Source organism: Citrus clementina, unplaced genomic scaffold, assembly GCF_000493195.1.
Source record: "Citrus clementina cultivar Clemenules unplaced genomic scaffold, Citrus_clementina_v1.0 scaffold_4, whole genome shotgun sequence".
In the NCBI taxonomy this organism is placed as follows: domain Eukaryota; kingdom Viridiplantae; phylum Streptophyta; class Magnoliopsida; order Sapindales; family Rutaceae; genus Citrus; species Citrus x clementina.
In genome coordinates, this window is record NW_006262274.1 from 5,552,735 (window position 1) to 5,570,255 (window position 17,521).

Below are 17,521 nucleotides of genomic sequence, written 5' to 3' on the forward strand. Positions count from 1 at the left end.
GCATTATACATTCATCATTCAAACATAGTTGATCATCTAAAGAAACGGAAAAATTAATACTGTGGAGATGAATTAATGACATAGCGAAAATCTGATAGTGGATTAATGATAGTCAATTTATTTAAGGGAAAATATCCACTGTTCATCCGTTTTTTCTAATTTTTTTAAAAATACACAATTCTTTTTTTTTTTTGCTGGAATCCACATAAAGTTACATTTTGTTTCACTTTTCCACTTCCGTTTGGAATCCGTTAAGAAAACTAACGGAAACTTAAAAAAATGACCATTTTACCCCCAAAATGAAAATTACAATTTCACTCTAAAATATGCCAAAAATAATCAAATTTAATGATGAATATCATTATTGGTACGTTAATGAAGTACAAAGAAATCTTAACTACTAGAGATTATAACTTAATGAATAATAAAACTCTACTTATCTTAAATTCAATTGATGGTTTGCAAGATTGAGCTATTTTTAATACTACTGTTATAATTTAACATTTTAATTACCGACGTATTTAAAAAAAACCATGCATTTGATGGTTGTACAACTAATTCCTTTATTGACCGCTGGGAAAAATAATTAGATTTAATCTGATTATTCTTGGTAATTTTTAAGGTGAAATTGTAATTTTTATTTTGGAGGGTAAAATGGTCATTTTTTTAAGTTTCTGTTAGTTTTCTTAACGGATTCCAAACGGAAGTGAAAAAGTGAAACAAAATGTAACTTTAGGTGGATTCCAGCAAAAAAAAAAAAGAATTGTGTATTTTTGAAAAAGTTGAAAAACACGGATGGACTGTGAATATTTTTTCTTTATTTAAATATACAATCAAATTTATCCTAAATAAAGCATAAAATACTTTTATGAGAAATTCTATGTTTATAATGTTTTAAGTGATATGAGATTTCGTGGGAAATTAATAGTATATTTTTAAAAAGTTGGGTTCGGTTAGAAGCTCAACCCAAATTATAAAGACAATATTATTAAAATAATACCATATATCACTTTTCAATATACATAATCACGATATATAAATTGTATCTAAATTGATGTGCATATATATTATAATGACCCACATATATAAATTTAGAATTCAATCCAGATTGTAAAGGCATTGTAAGGCATGCTAGCGAAAAAAATAGTGGATAAGAAACTCAATCATCATCAGTTAAAATAATGATTGATACAGTACGTTATATAAATTATGTAAGTGTAATACTTTTACTCCACAAAAAAAATGATTATTTAATATAAAATAAATTCATTCTCAAGTGGTGTAAAATGATTGATTACCTGCTTATTGATTGCAGGAACTCACTGGAGTTTTTATGGAGAATTGCATGACACACTACCCGACATATAGAAATATTTTCCCGATGTGGGCTTTGGCAGAGTACCGATCAAGGTTACTAATAACAGAGATTTTCTAAAACTGTCTGCTAGGATCAGACTAGGATTCTCATTAGCTTAAATAAAGACCATAATATCATGTATATCTAACCGAAGTTATTGTCAATTATGACATATAGATATAGTAGTAAGTATCATGATGTTTATGGTGTGTAATAATACAAATAAGAAAATACCCCCAAATTATGTAATTGATTGTGATTCTATTATGTTATTCATGTTCTGATAAAATAAATGGAGCTTTTGAGCAACATTAAATCAATAAGGGTAAGGGTCAGTTTGATAATAGTATAACTTTTAAAATGATTGTTGCTAAGTATGCTATAAAAATAATTAGTTGTGAACATAATGATAATTTTTTTTAAATGCTTTAAGTTTTGAAGGCAATCTTATGTATTTGATAAATCTTACTATAATACTATTGTAAGAATTTAAATGATTGAATTGAATGAAATGTTGAATAAAATTTATTTACACATTTATGAATATGTATATAAAATATTTTTTATTGTGCATATATAATCATTAATAATTAAAATAAACATTTTATATTATTAATTGTTTTTTGTTATCTCAATATAGTTAGTCATAATAATAATCTTTTTAACGTTAATGATTTTATTTCCTAATTAATAAGGATAATTTTAAATTTTTATAATATATATAAAGATATGTATGGAATTGTATTAAGTATAAAACTCATTCTCAAAATCATATTTTGAAAAACCATCCCTACTTTTTAAAAGTCTGCTATAGGATAAGGTGATTTTACTGAAAGTGATTTCTAAAGATTTACCAAACACCAAAATTAGCTTTTAATTTTTCAAAATTACTTCTGTGTCTCCTAAAAACAATCCCAAATGAGCCCTAATATGTAATATATGCGATTTAAATTTTCTAATTAAGTGTATTATTTAATTTTTCCACTTTGGCATTAATTTTAAATTTGTAGGACTAAATTTTCTAATTAAGTGTATTATTTAATTTTTCCACTTTGGCATTAATTTTAAATTTGTAGGACTTGTTACGAACTTTTTACAGTTAAGTTGATGCAATGCAATTTTTCCGACATTATGGGTGATAGTACATGTTATTAAATATATCCTATTTGGATTATTTTAAATTTGTCATGACAATAAATCAAGACAAATGGAACGTGATTAAAGGATTATGTAGGTAGATTTTATTTTCAACATGGGTCCGGTATTAGCTTAATTTGTATTTAAACAAAAGAAAAGAAAAGGGGAGCTATTTTCTATAAATAGAAAGAGAGAGGCACCCAACCCGACCTGCAAAACCGACCCGAATCCACTCCCATTTATGGCCACCATTCCGGTCATGCAGGGTACCGATTTGAAGCTTAGAAGCTGGTCATCGCATCCTCGCTGTCATCACCGCCGGAAAATGGCTATAACGCCGGTGATCGAAGCTTGAAAACCTGCAGCTCAACCCAATTCATCTCACCGTGATTTCGCTGAATTTAGGCCGTGCCACCGCTTGGATCTTGATTCTAAACTCATCCACATCATTTTCCAACCAACCTCGTTACCCGAAACCTCCGTTTTGGCCTCAAACAACTGCTAGAAAGCTCTTGGCTTGGGAAGCTTGATTCGCCATCGTCGCTGCGTGTGGGGGGGTCAACATCAACATGGACTCACCGAGTTCAAAACTATTAGACCTGAGCTTCCCATCGCCGTTGACTGAACTCCAGTCACCGTTGACCAGCAAGGGCAATTCGGTAATTTCACGAACTCACGAGATAATTTTATAATTTTAAAAAATGGTGGATAATTTAGTAATTTCAAATTAGGGCAGTGAGGTAATTTGAGATTTCGGGGGTAATTTGGTAATTACATTATTAAGGGCATTTTGGTATTTTCACACTCAAGGGTATTTTTGTAATTTCTGACATTGTGGTTAATTTTGTAATTTGAATTGAGGGTAGCTTGGCAATTTAGGATTCTGAGGATAATTTGGTAAATATTATTGTTGGGGGCATTTTAGTAATTTTGGCACATAGGGGTATTTTAGTAAATTTATGCTTACAGGAATAGTTTATTGAGGATAAATATTTGTTTCAAGCTTTATTGCATAAAGTTAGTTATACTTCACATTTATGAAAAATGATTATGTCATTTCTTTGAATTAGGAGGATCCGCAAATAAGAGTTAACCCGTAGACATTGACGATATCGGGTTTAAATATCGTCACTGTAAGTGGAATATACAAAATGTATTTTCATAATATATTTTTATTTTATGATACAGTACAACACGTTTTGATAAATAAATATTTAATGCTCTCATTTTATGATTTTCTAGCAGATGAATTTTTATCTACGTGTTGATATTTATTCTTATTATTAAAAATGAGTTTGATTAATGATTTTACTATCGTTTTTGAGTAAATGCATGATAATAGTTTTAAAGAGAATTTAGTAGATTTGAAGTACGTTACATGGAAAGGAAATGTGATTTCAGATGTGATTATATGTTTATGTATATGTGTATAAAAGCTTGTTCGCAAAATCATTGGACAGTACCATTCCCATTCAGATATAGTGATACAGATGAAATGAGAGGCCTTTGGAGCACGTCTGAACACACATAGAGGCTTACTATTTGTAGCATCTGAAACATCACTGGTTTAAGCTCAAAATTATCAGCTTGCACTTCGGGTCTAACTATGCCAGGGTTTATGGCTTGAGGGGTCAACATTGCATAATCTCTAATGGTTCTATCTCTATCATCTGTCATATGGATAATGTTGTTATTCCCTAATTGCCCATAAATAATCTGCCCATTCTGACCTTCTTAACTTCCTTGTGCATTCACTGATTGTATTTCTCCTCGGGGGTTCAAATTCCCCATATCTTGTAAATCATCCATTGCTACAACAACTTTTGAATTTCTTTACTCTTTTATTAATCTCCTTACAGTTCTTTCAATTTCTGAATTAAACTATAATTCAACAGGTTTATATTTGTGCATGCAAGGGCTGCTGGATCACTTCTGTCAACAAAATAAACAAATTAAAATAAAATAAAAAATTAGTAATGTTTAAGATTACTTTCACAAATCACAATGAACAATCAATCCCGACAACGATGCCAAAAATTTGTTGGGTTAATTCTAATACAATAGGTGTTAGTGTGCAAGTAAACACAACAAGTAATATGCTAATGCGCATTCAGATCGTCTTCACAAGGATTGATGTTATCAGATGTGCTACAACAACCTTAACAGTGCAATTTTGTTTTAAAAGAAAATAAAACAACTAATAAAACTAACTAACTTAATTGAATTACAAATGCAATAAATAAAATGCTTTAAAGAAAATTCTCATGTCAAATATAAGGATGTAATTAATGGGAATAGAGTAATTGAGTGAATAAACTCACTTAATGGTATTGACTATTTTTTAATTACAATACCATTACTATAACATTTACTACAACACTAGGAATCCCTCATCATGCTCAGTTGTCGTCTGTTGGAGATTTTATATCTAATACAACTTAACAGTGACCAATTGTTATGCCAACATTAAATATAGCATTAAATGTTCTAGGTTCTATTCACCTTGTAAGGTGAATCCTTATGTCTAGTTCTTCACTAATTTTAAATCAAACATGACCCTATTTAAATTTAGATTTACTCAACTTAAGAAACCCAATCTAAAACTAAGTACTGTCTTAATTTGATCTACTAAGTCAGACATTTTTTAGGCTCTTTCCTAACTAGTATCTCCTAAATAGGTGGTTAGCCGAAATAGGTAATTGAAATAAATACAACTAAGACAAAATATTATAGCAAACACAGAGCAATGGATATATGTTAGTCGAACATCCATTAAGATTGTTTATCACTCAACTACAATTAAATTTAGTTCATGATTTGCGATAGAATAGTAAATAAAATAGTCTCAACCATCAAATACATCCCCATAAATAAATAGAAAAACAAGAAAACAAGATAAAGAGTTGAAGTCCACTTAATCTTGCGATCTCTCCTCTTTATTCATTGTGATTCCTCTGTTGCAGCACTCGGATCCCTCTTATTTTCTATTTTCCTTTTGTTTTTCTCTATGATTTTTCCTTGAGTAACGACTCCCTTTTTTTTTTCTCATGTGTGCTCCTTTTATAACTGAGAATTAGAGAAACCAAAAGTATGTGGCACATATCCTCCATTTTCAGAAACCTTAGATTGCAATCTTTTAGTTGTTGTGCACGAAATCCAATTTGTCATTGCTTTAAGATTGATACAGCAATGCTACAACATCTACACTATTCATTCCTTTGTAGCAAGTTCTTTAATTGTCTTTACAAGTCTGTTGCAATAGTATTCATTCCTTAAAACTTGAGCTTTCGGTCACCTACAATTATTCATATAATCTAAATACAAATTATTGTAAAACAACTCAATTTATTAAAAATAAACTAAGATGGATGTTCATACAAAACATAACTAAAATGCAATAAACACACACCATTTACTCTCTAAGTATTATTGATTTAAGTTTAAAAGTGCCATGGTAACTCTCATTTCATAGAGTTATGAGCAGGTTTTTGGAAATAAATGGCTAACTGATAACTCTAAACGATTACCTGACTATTTAAAAATCTAAGCATAATGGTCATTTGAACAAGCCAAAACGGTGAACTGACAGCAGCTAACAGCGATCCGATTTTTCTCAGAAAGTCAACAATGGCTAGTTTTCGGCTTTTACTATAAAATGGCTCAATCAAATTCACACGAAGAGAGATCCAACAGTTATCATTAAGCATGCTGCTAATTATACAACCGTTATTGAGCTTTGAACTTGTTGTTATTTCATTGATTCGCACTTTGAGCTTTCATTTGTAACCATATACATTGTGTAAGAGAAAATTCATTTGTAATCTATATTTTTGAGAGGTTGTAAGTGTTGGGGTACACTTAAGTTAAGAGATTGGGGATAATCTCTTGTTGTAAAGGTCTATTGACACCTAAGAAGTCAATTGTAAGAGTTGCTGAAGCCTTTGAAGCTCGCTTAGTGAAATCGTTAAGCCAGATGAGCTTGGAGGTGTGGATGTAGGCATGGTTGGCCGAATCATGTAAAAATCGCGTGTTCACTCTATCTTACCCTATCTCTTTATTTTTCATTGCACATTAATTTGTGTATTTTGAATTGGATATTGATATTAACTCAACTTGGAAAATCCAATCTAAAATAAAGTATTGTCTTAATGAGATCTACTAAGTCAGACCTTTTTTAGGCTATTTCTTAGCTAGCATCCCTAAATGGGTGGTCAACCAAAATAGAGAATAAAATAAATCAGTTAAGAGAAAATATTATAACAAACATAGATCAACATGCTTATATTAGTCAAACATCCATCAAGATTGTTTATCACTCAACCACAATGAGATTTAGTTCATGTTTTGTGATAAAAAAATAAATAAAAGAGTTTCAGCCATAAAAAAAAATCCCTATAATGAAATAGAAAACAAGAAAATAAGAAGAAGAACTAATTTTATGTTATTTCTCTGATTTCTCCTCTGTCAGCCTTCAATCTCTATCTTGAATTTTGTTTTTCTTGTGTTTTTCTCTCTGATTTTTCTCCTTGGTTGACGACTCTCTTTTTCTTTGCTTGTGTACTCCTTTTATAGTTTAAAATTAGGGCAACCGGAAGCCTAGAGTGCGTATCTTCCATTTTGGAAAACTTTAAATTGTAATTTTCTAAGTATCTCGCACGAAATCTTCTCTGTCAATGCGACAGGATTGTTACAGCAACGGTGCTACAACAACAGTGCTACAACAATGGCTTCAACATCTGCACTGTTATGAAATTGTTTCAATTTTTCTGTAGCCAAGTTCTTCCCTTATTTTTGCAAGCCTATTGCAGCAGTATTCCTTTCTTGAAATTTGAGCTTTTGGTCATCGACAATTATGCATATGATCTAAGCACACAAATTATTCTAATCAAACAATACTTATTAAAATAAACTAAAATGAATGTTCATGTAAAATATAAAATGCAATAAAAACATGTCATTTACTCTCTAAGTATTGTTGATTCAGTCTAAAAGTGTCATGATAACTCTCATTTCATAGAGTTATCACAACCCCAAAATTAAACCATTACTTATACTTAAGTAATGACAACAATAATAATACTGTAATCACACAATCATGCATCAAATAACTTACCTCTATCATCAAACTTGCAAGGATTTTTCAACCCTTAGATCACACTCTTAACCATGCAACATTGACCTAGCAAGTCAGTTTTAGACTTAGGCTTAGGCCTTACTCTGTCCAAAGTGTGTGTGTGTCACTTTGATCAACTTTCAAAGGTACTAAAACATCACACATGCATTACATATAGCTCAAAGGTAAACTGTGCCACAACAGAATACTCCTCTCTTTTTTTTTTAGTCACTTTAAATTCTCTTCAATGCGTCATTGATGTTTCATGTGAATGTCTATCACTTGTAATGATGATACCCAATTACTCAACCAATGTACAGATCAGAGTTGCTACAACAATAACATGTAAAAAATTATAATATAGTCTTATCTAAAGACACTTTTAACTCAAGGCTAAACATGATGCCCATGAACAGACCTGACTACTCAATATCTTATATATATATATATATATATATATATCTACTACAACAATGCTCATAGGTCTTGTTGCCTTTTGACTCAAGTCTATATATGTGGTACATACTCAGCCCTGGTTACTCAGCAACTTAAGTTATTGGTGCAGAATTTATTTCATAACAAATTTCCCTCAAACTTAAAATATTTTCTACCCTTCTTGGTTTTTCTGGCTTTACTACAACACACTCATGAAACTTAACCAAAGCCTAAGTGTCAAGACAGAATTTTAACCTTCATCTATAAACTATCCCTACTTGGCAATCACAAATACTAAATAACACTCAATTTATCTTCATTAGGTTTTCTAATCTATACACAAATACTAAATAACAGAGCTTAACACAACACACAACACAAACACATGCAATCACAAACGCATTACACTTTAACACAACTTCTTCAAACTTGAGAGGTGTTATGTCCTTACAAGTACAAGAAACAACACAAAACAAACATGCATATGCTAACAAGAAATAAATGCAAAATAACTCTAGAGGTTTGTGCCCCTTTGCGTTCCTCGATATCCTAGGAGCTAGGGAAGAAGATTTGGTTGGAGTTTGTTGTGTAGCAGTGGGAGCAGGTTTTGCTGTAGTAGGTTCCTCAGCATTGATGCTGGCAATAAGGTTTTTTATAATGCTTCTTGCTTCTTCTATTCTAGCAACTGTGCTAATATCTTGCTCTCTAGCTAAATTCACATTCTCTTCCCAATCTGATTCTAATTCCTCTTCTTATAAAATTTTCTCTTTTCTTTTGCGAGAAAGAGTAACCTTTGGGAGTTATGCCTCTCTTTTCTCCTCTTCTTTATTTCCCTCTTCCTATTCTGAGTCTTATGTTTCTGCTTCAGCATCCTCTACTTCTTTTTGCTCTGGCTGGTGATCTTCCTTAGACTCTCATTCTCTCTCATTTTTTGCTGCAGTATTTTTACCCTTGTCTGCTGGAGCTTCTTCCTCAGCTTCTTTAAATTTAAATTGCTGCAACAACGAGTTTGGAAAATCTTCATTCTTACTCTTCATGTACAAAGCAAATTGGTGCTTTAAGGCTTCTAAATACTGCAAGTAAGTCCACAACCTTTTATTTTCATCCATCTAGGCTTGGACACATGCTTGCATTGTCTCACTAAGTGCTTAAATCATCTTCTCAAGCCCGAGAGCCTATTCTACTTTTACTGGAGCAGGGTGTTTTAGAGTTGCTGCAGTAGGGTGCTCTGGAGTTACTATAGTTGTAGTCTCTCCATCAATTCTCTCTATTGTTCGGGCTATAGTGGCTCATTCATTCCTTACCCTTTCATCACCTGCCTCAAACTTCACCCCTAAGGCTTCATATATACCTCTGATTAAAAAAAGGAATACCAAGGTTGCTGATTTCTATTTTCTTGTTGCGCAGTCTCGAATCTCTTGTTTTATAATTTTACTGACATCTATAGATAACTCTTTTATAATGGCATAAAGGAGTACGAGTCGGTCTTGTGAAACCATATTGGTGTGGGTAGTAGGTATTAACCTAGATTTTAAGAATTTAACCCAAACCTTGGCTACAGGTTTCAAATCGATTCTGTTAACTACCCGTCCTTCATTCATCCACTCACTACCAGAGACGGTTAATGTTTTGAAAACTTCCCTATATTTCTTGACGGTCATATTTGCAGCAAATTGGGTATATTCACATTCAATAGCAGTGGGTAAATTATAAAAGGCATTAATAACCTTATAGTTTAAAGGGACTTGGACTTGCCTTACAAAAATATTTTGATGGTCTTGCTACAACATGTTGGAATAGATGTTTTTAACAACCGAAACAATGGGGTTTTGAGGGTGAGAGCAAAATTTAACCTATTCTCACCTTGCTACAGTAGTATGGATGCTGCTCATTACACCTATTGGTTGCGTGGGGAATATGAAACCCTTTTCCCCCATAATCTTCCTTGGCTCTATAAATTCTTCAAATTTATCATCGGCTTTGTAGCTATGGAAGCGTGAAAGTCCTTTAATCGAGCCGTTGTCTTCTTGTACCTTGTCATTGCTAGAGCAGACTGAATTGATCGTTTAGCTACTTTACAAAAGTGTAAATCATGAAAGGGATTGCAAATAATGGTGATAATTATTAATGGGAAGAGAAAGAATTTGGATGAGAATAAAGGACGCTACAGTAAATCACTAATTTGTAGGTGGCGATAAGATAAAAAAGAATAAATTGGAAAGCATATTTGAAATTTAAAACAAATCTAAGTTTAAAAAGGAAACGATATTTATCACGGTTATTTAGGAATTGCACAATCCTTTCTTATCTATAACTCTACTCTGCTGACGCCAGCTGGCAAAATTACTCCTAGCAGTAAAAATCGTTGCTGCAACAACAACGATAAATTCTCCTATGTGATGAGAACCACTACCTAATTACCATGTTGCCTATAATGCTACAACAATTCTTATAAGTTTCTTTGCCCAATTTTTTTTTTAAAACGTGTTGCAATAAAATAAAGAAAGAAATTAAATAATTGATTAAAATGCTAAAAAATATTTAATTAAAAGCAAGAAAACTAGACTTAATGTTTAAAGAAAAATTGAAATAACTCCCCTAATCATTAGGTTGCCTCTCAATTAGCACTTGATTTTAGGTAATTCAGTCTGACCATCCTTGCTTGCTCATGTGGGATCCCTCAAGAACAAGTCCTCATTTGGGTGATTTACACTAGCTCTTATGTAATCCTTTACTCTATGTCCATTAACTTTAAATTCTTGACCCGTTCTTTCATCTAGAAGTTCAACAGCCTCATAAGTATATACTTTAATAAGCTTGAAAGGTCTTGACCATCTAGATTTCAATTTCCGAGGAAAGAGCTTTAATCTTGAGTTGTAAAGCAAGACTTGAGTGCCTGGAATGAGTTCCCTCTTTGGATTCTTTGGTCATATCATTGCTTGGTCTTCTCCTTATCAATCTTGCATTTTCACAGGAGAATAACCTGAAAGTTGTAATTTTGTATGATCTGCTACAGCAGTCATATCCATATTCAGTTACTTGACTGCCCAATATTCTACGTGCTCGAGGTCTAATGACAAGTGACATGCTTTTCCATAAATAATTCTGTACGGTGACATGCCAAGTGAAGTTTTATAGGCTATTCTATATGCCCATAAGGAGTCATTTAATCTAAGTGACCAATCATTCCTGTTGGGACTCATAATTTTTTCCAAAATCTTCTTGACCTCCCTATTGGATACCTCTGCCTATCTACTTGTTTGTGGATGATACGCTGTAACAACCTTGTGCTTGATTCATACTTAGCCAGTGTTGTGGCAAATGTTCTATTGCAAAAATGTGTTCTTTCATCACTAATGATAGCTTTTGGAGTGCCAAATCTTGAGAATATATTCTTTTGAAGGAATTTAACTATTGCTTTGACATTATTAGTTCATAATGCTACCGTTTCTACCTATTTAGAGACATAGTCTAAAGCTATTGGGATATATAGTTTGCCAAAAGAGGGTGGGAACGATCCCATTAAATCTATACCTCATACATCAAAGAGTTTAACCTCTAAAATGTTAGTAAGTGGCATCTCATGTTTTTTAGAGATGTTTCCTACCCTTTGACACATATTACAACATTTAACAAGCTCATAAGCATCTTTAAAAATAAAGGGCCAGTAGTAGCCTGATTGAAGGACTTTTTCTGCTTTTTTGTGCCCTCCAAAATGACCTCCATATGCTGTAGTATGGCAGGATTGCAAAATAACTTAAATTTCTTCATTTAATACACATCATCTAATCATATGGTCTGAACACATATTGTACAAATAGGGCTTATCCGATTGATAACTTTTTACATTATAAAGAAATCTCTTTTCTGCTGGTAACTCATATATGGTGGTAATAGTGCACTCACCAAATAGTTGGCAAAATCTAAATACCATTGGAAACCCGATTGTTGTAGCATCTGAGACCGTTATAACATCAACAATTGCTCATCAGGAAATGTTTTTGTGATACCATTCATAGTCAGAGATTCTTTTAATCAATGTTCTTGTGGGAATGAGCTCATTCTTTTAATTTGTTACATCGGTTACTCCACCTTTTTTTGGAACACATTAAATTGGACTTACCTATGAGCTGTCTAATATTGGGTAAATAATTCCAGCATCAAGCCACTTGATGATCTTCTTCTTTACAACTTTCGTCATAATGGTATTTAATCTTTTTTATTAGTCTATAGAATTGTTATAGCAGTCTTCCAGTAGAATTTTATGGATGTATATAGATGGGCTGATTCCTTTGATATCTGTCATGATCCATCCAATAGCTTTCTTATATCTCCTCAATACATCCACCAAGCTCTTCCATTGATCTGCACTCAAAGCAGATGAAATAATTATAAGTAGTGTGTCATTGTCACCAAGATAAACATATTTTAAATGTGAAGGCAAAAGTTTTAATTCTAGAACAGGAGGTGACTCAATAGAATGAATAAACAGTTTTACTTCCGTATTTGAGAGTTCTAAAGATTTAAAATGTGTGACAACTCTTACGGGTTGCTTCTCTCATAACTATGCTATATTAGCTGCTATAGGATCTTCATCTCTAAGTTCTTCAAATGTTACAACATCGATTTTCTCTTTACTGTAGTAATTGTTTAATCTCTCTATCACAACGAATCTACAACACTGATAAAATTACAGTCTTCAACTTCATCAAGACTCTTCATAGCATCTAGCACATTGAATGTAACTTGCTGGCCATTCATCTGCATAGTCAACTTTCTTTTTTACACATCAATTATGGTCTATCCTCTAGCTAAGAAATGCCTTCTTAGAATGATTGACACTTTTTTGTCTGCCTTAAAGTCCAACACTATGGAATCTACTGGAAAAATAAACTTATCCACTTTTATCAAAACATTTTCAATCTTCCCTTCTAGATAAACGTAAGATCGGTCAGCAAGTTGTAAAGTCACTATTGTAAGTCTAACTTCTCTAATTCTTAATTGCTTAAACACTGATAAAGGCATAAGATTAATGCTTGCCCCTAAATCACATAGTGCTTTACCTTTGTATTTAGTTCCAATGGAGCTTGGCATTGTAAAACTTCCTGGATCTTTCAACTTCTGAGGTATTTTATTCTGAAGCATATAGTTGCATTCTTGAGTTAGAGCAACTGTTTCAAACTCTCCAAGTCTCATTTTCCTTAGTAGAATATCTTTCAAGAACTTAACATAATTTGACATTTGTTCGAGAGCTTTTACTAAAGAAATATTGATATATAGTTGCTTCAACACTTCTAAGAACTTACTAAATTGCTTGTCTTACTTTTTCTTCTTATATCTTTGTGTAAAATGTGGTAGATGCATAAGCTACTGTGCTACAACAAGTTGTGCAGGTTGCTTCTCTTTTGCCTTGTTCTAAATTGATATAGTTGGTACTGCAACATCTTCTTCAACATTTGCTGGATCATTATTTTCTGTTGACACTGAAGCTTGGTTGTTCACATCATTGGGCTAGAAAATGGGTTGTTGTGGCTCCTCCTTAAATTAAGTATCCTTTTGGGCTGAGACGGGCTCAACTATTCTCTTTTATACTCTAACTAGAATATGAACATCCTTTCTAGATGCGAAAAAGAACAAAAGGCGAATTTACAGTGTTCTTTTCCTTCTCTTCTAAGATCCTCTGTATTGCTAGGTAAACTATCTTGAGGTCTATTACTTAATGTTGTAGCAAGCTATCCAATCTGATTTTCTAAATTTCTTAAGGATATTGCTTGACTTTGTACAGCTGCTTCATTCTTCACAATGTATTCCTCAAGCAAAGCTTCAAGAGAATTGAGTTGGTCATTGCTGGTGTTTCTTTACCCTTGATTTTGTTGATGAAATCTAGGTAGTTAAGCGGGTCTATTTTGTCCACTGGATGCTGCAGCATGTTGATTATAATTGCTCAATGAAAAGTTTGGGTGCTGCCTCCATCTAGGATTGTAGGCATTTGAATATTGATTGTTCTGCCTGTTGAAGTTTCCCACATAGTTAGCCAAGGCTGGATTCCCAAGATAATTGTCAAATAAGTGCCCCTTTCCATAATAAACATAGGATACGTTAGCAACTTGGTTGATAGTTGCTGGAGCAGTGGTCATAGTCTTCACCATATTTATTAATGAGGTAACTTAGGCTGACAGTGCTGTCAAGGCCTTTACGTTATAAACTCCTATTACTCCTCTTGCTGCAGCTTGTGAAACACCCTAGGCAAATCCCATATTAGCAAAGCACGAGAGAGATGTTGGGTTTATAAGGGGTGATCTACACCTTAACAGGTAAGACGTGTTTCAGGGTGTATGGGCGCTCTAGGAACAAAACTGTGTGGGCCTTGTTAAGGCCCAAAGCGGACAATATCTTGCCAAGTCTGGGTTAGGTCATGACATTATTGTATCAGAGCGGCTTCACTTGTCCTCTTGAATGATGGTGGGGCAAACCTCAGCGAGGACGATGAGTCCCCAAGGGGGTGAATATAACACCCTAGGCAAATTTCACATCGGGACAACACAGGAGAGATGCTGGGTTTATAAGGGGTGATCCACACCTTAATTAGCAAAACTTGTTTTGGGGTGTATAGGCGCCCTAAAAATAAAATAATACAGACATTGTTAAGGCTAAAAGCGGACAATATCTTGTCAGGCATAGGTTGAGTCATGCAGCTTGTCTGGTTGATGGCAAATGATAATTATTGTTGGCTATCCTCTTTAAAATCTCATAGGCCTCATTGTAGTACTTAGATAAGAAAGCCTCATTTATTGAAGCATCCACCATTAATCTAGTGCTTGGGTTAAGACAATTGTAAAAAGTTTCGAACTGTATGAAGTAAGGAATACCATAATAAGGACATCTCTTAAGTAACTCCTTGAATCTTTCTTATGCATCATACAAACTCTCATCTTCAAGTTGATGGAAAGATATGATCTCATTCCTTAATTTTTTATTTTTAGTTGGTGGGAAGTATTTCATCAAAAATTTATCTGCTAAGTCATTCCATCTTGTAATGGAGTTAGGTGGTAAAGAATTCAACCATGTCCTTGGTCGATCTTTCAAAGAAAACAGGAAAAGTCTGAGCCTCAATACTTCATGTGATGCTCTAGCAATCTTGAAAGAATTAGTCACTTCCAAAAACAACTTACGATCTAAATGAGGATCTTCAGATGGCAGTTCATTAAACTTCCCAACTGTTTGAAGCATCTGAAACATCATGGGTTTGAGCTCAAAATTGTCAGCTTGCACTTCGGATCGAACTATTCCACAATTTATGGCTTGAGGCGTCAACGCTGCATAAATTCAATGGCTCTATCTCTATCATCTGCCATATGAATATTGTTGTTCCCTGGTGGCCCATAAGTAATCTACCTATTCTGACTTTCTTGAGTTTCTTGTGCATTTACTAGTTGTAAATCTCCTCGGGGATTTAAATTCCCTATATCTTGTGAATCATCCATTGCTACACCAACTTTTGAATCCCTTTGCTCTTTTCTCAATCTCCTTGCAGTTCTTTTAATTTTTAGATCAAAATAGAATTCAACAGGTTTATATTTGCGCATGCAAGGTTTTTATATCAACAAAATAAACAAATCAAAATAAAATTTAAAAATTAGCACTGTTAAAAAATTAATTCACAATGAACAATGAACAATCAATTCTCGGCAACGGCACCAAAAATATTATGTGTGCAGTCTATAATATTATAGGTGTCAATATGCAAGTGTACACAACAAGTGATATACTGATGAGTATTCAGATCGTCTCCACAAGAATTGATGTTATAACACTTCCTACAACAATATTAACAATGCAGTTTTGTTTAAATGAAATTAAGATAATTTATGAAACTAAATGGATGGTCAACCGAAATAGAGAATAAAATAAATCAATTAAGACAAAATGCTATAGCAAACACAGAGCAACATGCTTATATTAGTCAAACATCTATCAAGATCGTTTATCACTCAACCATAACAAGATTTAGTTCATGCTTTATGAAAAAAAAAGATAACTAAAGAGTTTCAGTCATCAAATACATCCCCGTAATGAAATAGAAAACAAGAAAAATAAGAAGAACTAATTTTTATTTTATTTCTGTGATTTTCTCTTCTGTCAGCCTTCAATCTCTCTCTTAAATTCTATTTTTCTTTTGTTTTTCTCTCCAGATTTTCTCCTTGGTTGACGACTCTCTTTTTCTTTTTGTATGTGCTCCTTTTATAGTTTAGAATTAGGGCAACTGATAGTTCAGGGCGCATATCTTCCATTTTTAAAAACTGAAAATAGCAATCTTCTAAGTATCTCGCGCGAAATCTTCTTTGTCAGTGCTCCGGGATTGCTATAGCAATGGTACTACAACAACAATGCTATAACAATGGCTTCAGCATTTGCACTGTTTCAAACTTGTTTCAATTTTTCTGTGGCCAAGTTCTTTCATTATCTTTGCAAGTCTATTGCAGCAGCATTCCTTCCTTGAAATTTGAGCTCCCAGTCACCTACAATTATGCATATAATCTAAGCACAAAATTATTCTAAATAAAACAAAACTTATCAAAAATAAACTAAAATGGATGGTCATGCAAAATATGGTTAAAATGCAATAAAAACATGACATTTACTCTCTAAGTATTGTTGATTCAAGTTTGAAAGTTTCATGATAACTCTCATCGTATAGAGTTATCACTTACATTTACTGTCAGAAATTTCTACCATGGCATGGTATCATTCTAAGTTCCATCACTAAAAGGAAGTAACTTCAACAATTTGAGTATTAAAATGAAGGCCCTCCTTGGAGCTTTTGATATTTAGGAAGTCACTGAAAAAGACTACAACGAGCTAGAAGATGAGACTTTTTTAACTCAACAACAAAAGGATAATTTAAAAGATTCAAGAATAAAAGAGAAGAAGGCTCTCTTCCTCATCTATCAAGCATTGCATGATAATGGATTTGAGAAGATTTCGAGTGTAAATTCAGCCAAGGAACCATGGGAGAAGCGTCTAACCTCTTATAAAAGAGAAGCTTCAAACCTATTATAAAGGAGAAGAGAAAGGGAAAATGGTACGTCTCCAAACTCTAAAAGATGAGTTTGAGTTATTGCATATAAAAGAAGTGGAATCCATTTCTGATTATTTTTCAAGAGCTCTAGCCATTTCAAATTAATTAAAAAAAATTGTAAGAACATAGAAGATGTAAAAAAAAATGCTTCGCTCATTAACCGCAAGATTCAAGCATATAGTTGTGATAATTAAAGAGACAAAGGCCTTAGAGCGATGACAATAGAACAACTTGAAGGGTTATTGCAAGCCTACAAAGAGAAGCGCAAGAAGAAACAAGGGATCAATGAACACCTCCTCAAAACACAAATCAATGAGAAGACAACAAGCTAAGGCAATCAGGGAGAATAACAATCTCAAAGTAGAGGTAGAGGTCGATAAGAGATGAAGCACACGGTTGT

General features: G+C 33.0%; 1 non-coding gene and 1 pseudogene across 1 annotated transcript; both read left to right on the forward strand.

Moving 5' to 3' along the window:
* The window catches only part of LOC18045728, a 98,375-nt pseudogene extending 96,786 nt beyond the window's left edge, over positions 1-1,589 (forward strand).
* A 13,318-nt stretch (positions 1,590-14,907) lies between these two features.
* On the forward strand, positions 14,908-15,014 carry LOC112099445. The gene has a single exon (XR_002906246.1). It is a non-coding gene; the product is annotated as a small nucleolar RNA R71 (small nucleolar RNA).
* The last annotated feature ends 2,507 nt before the right edge of the window (positions 15,015-17,521 follow it).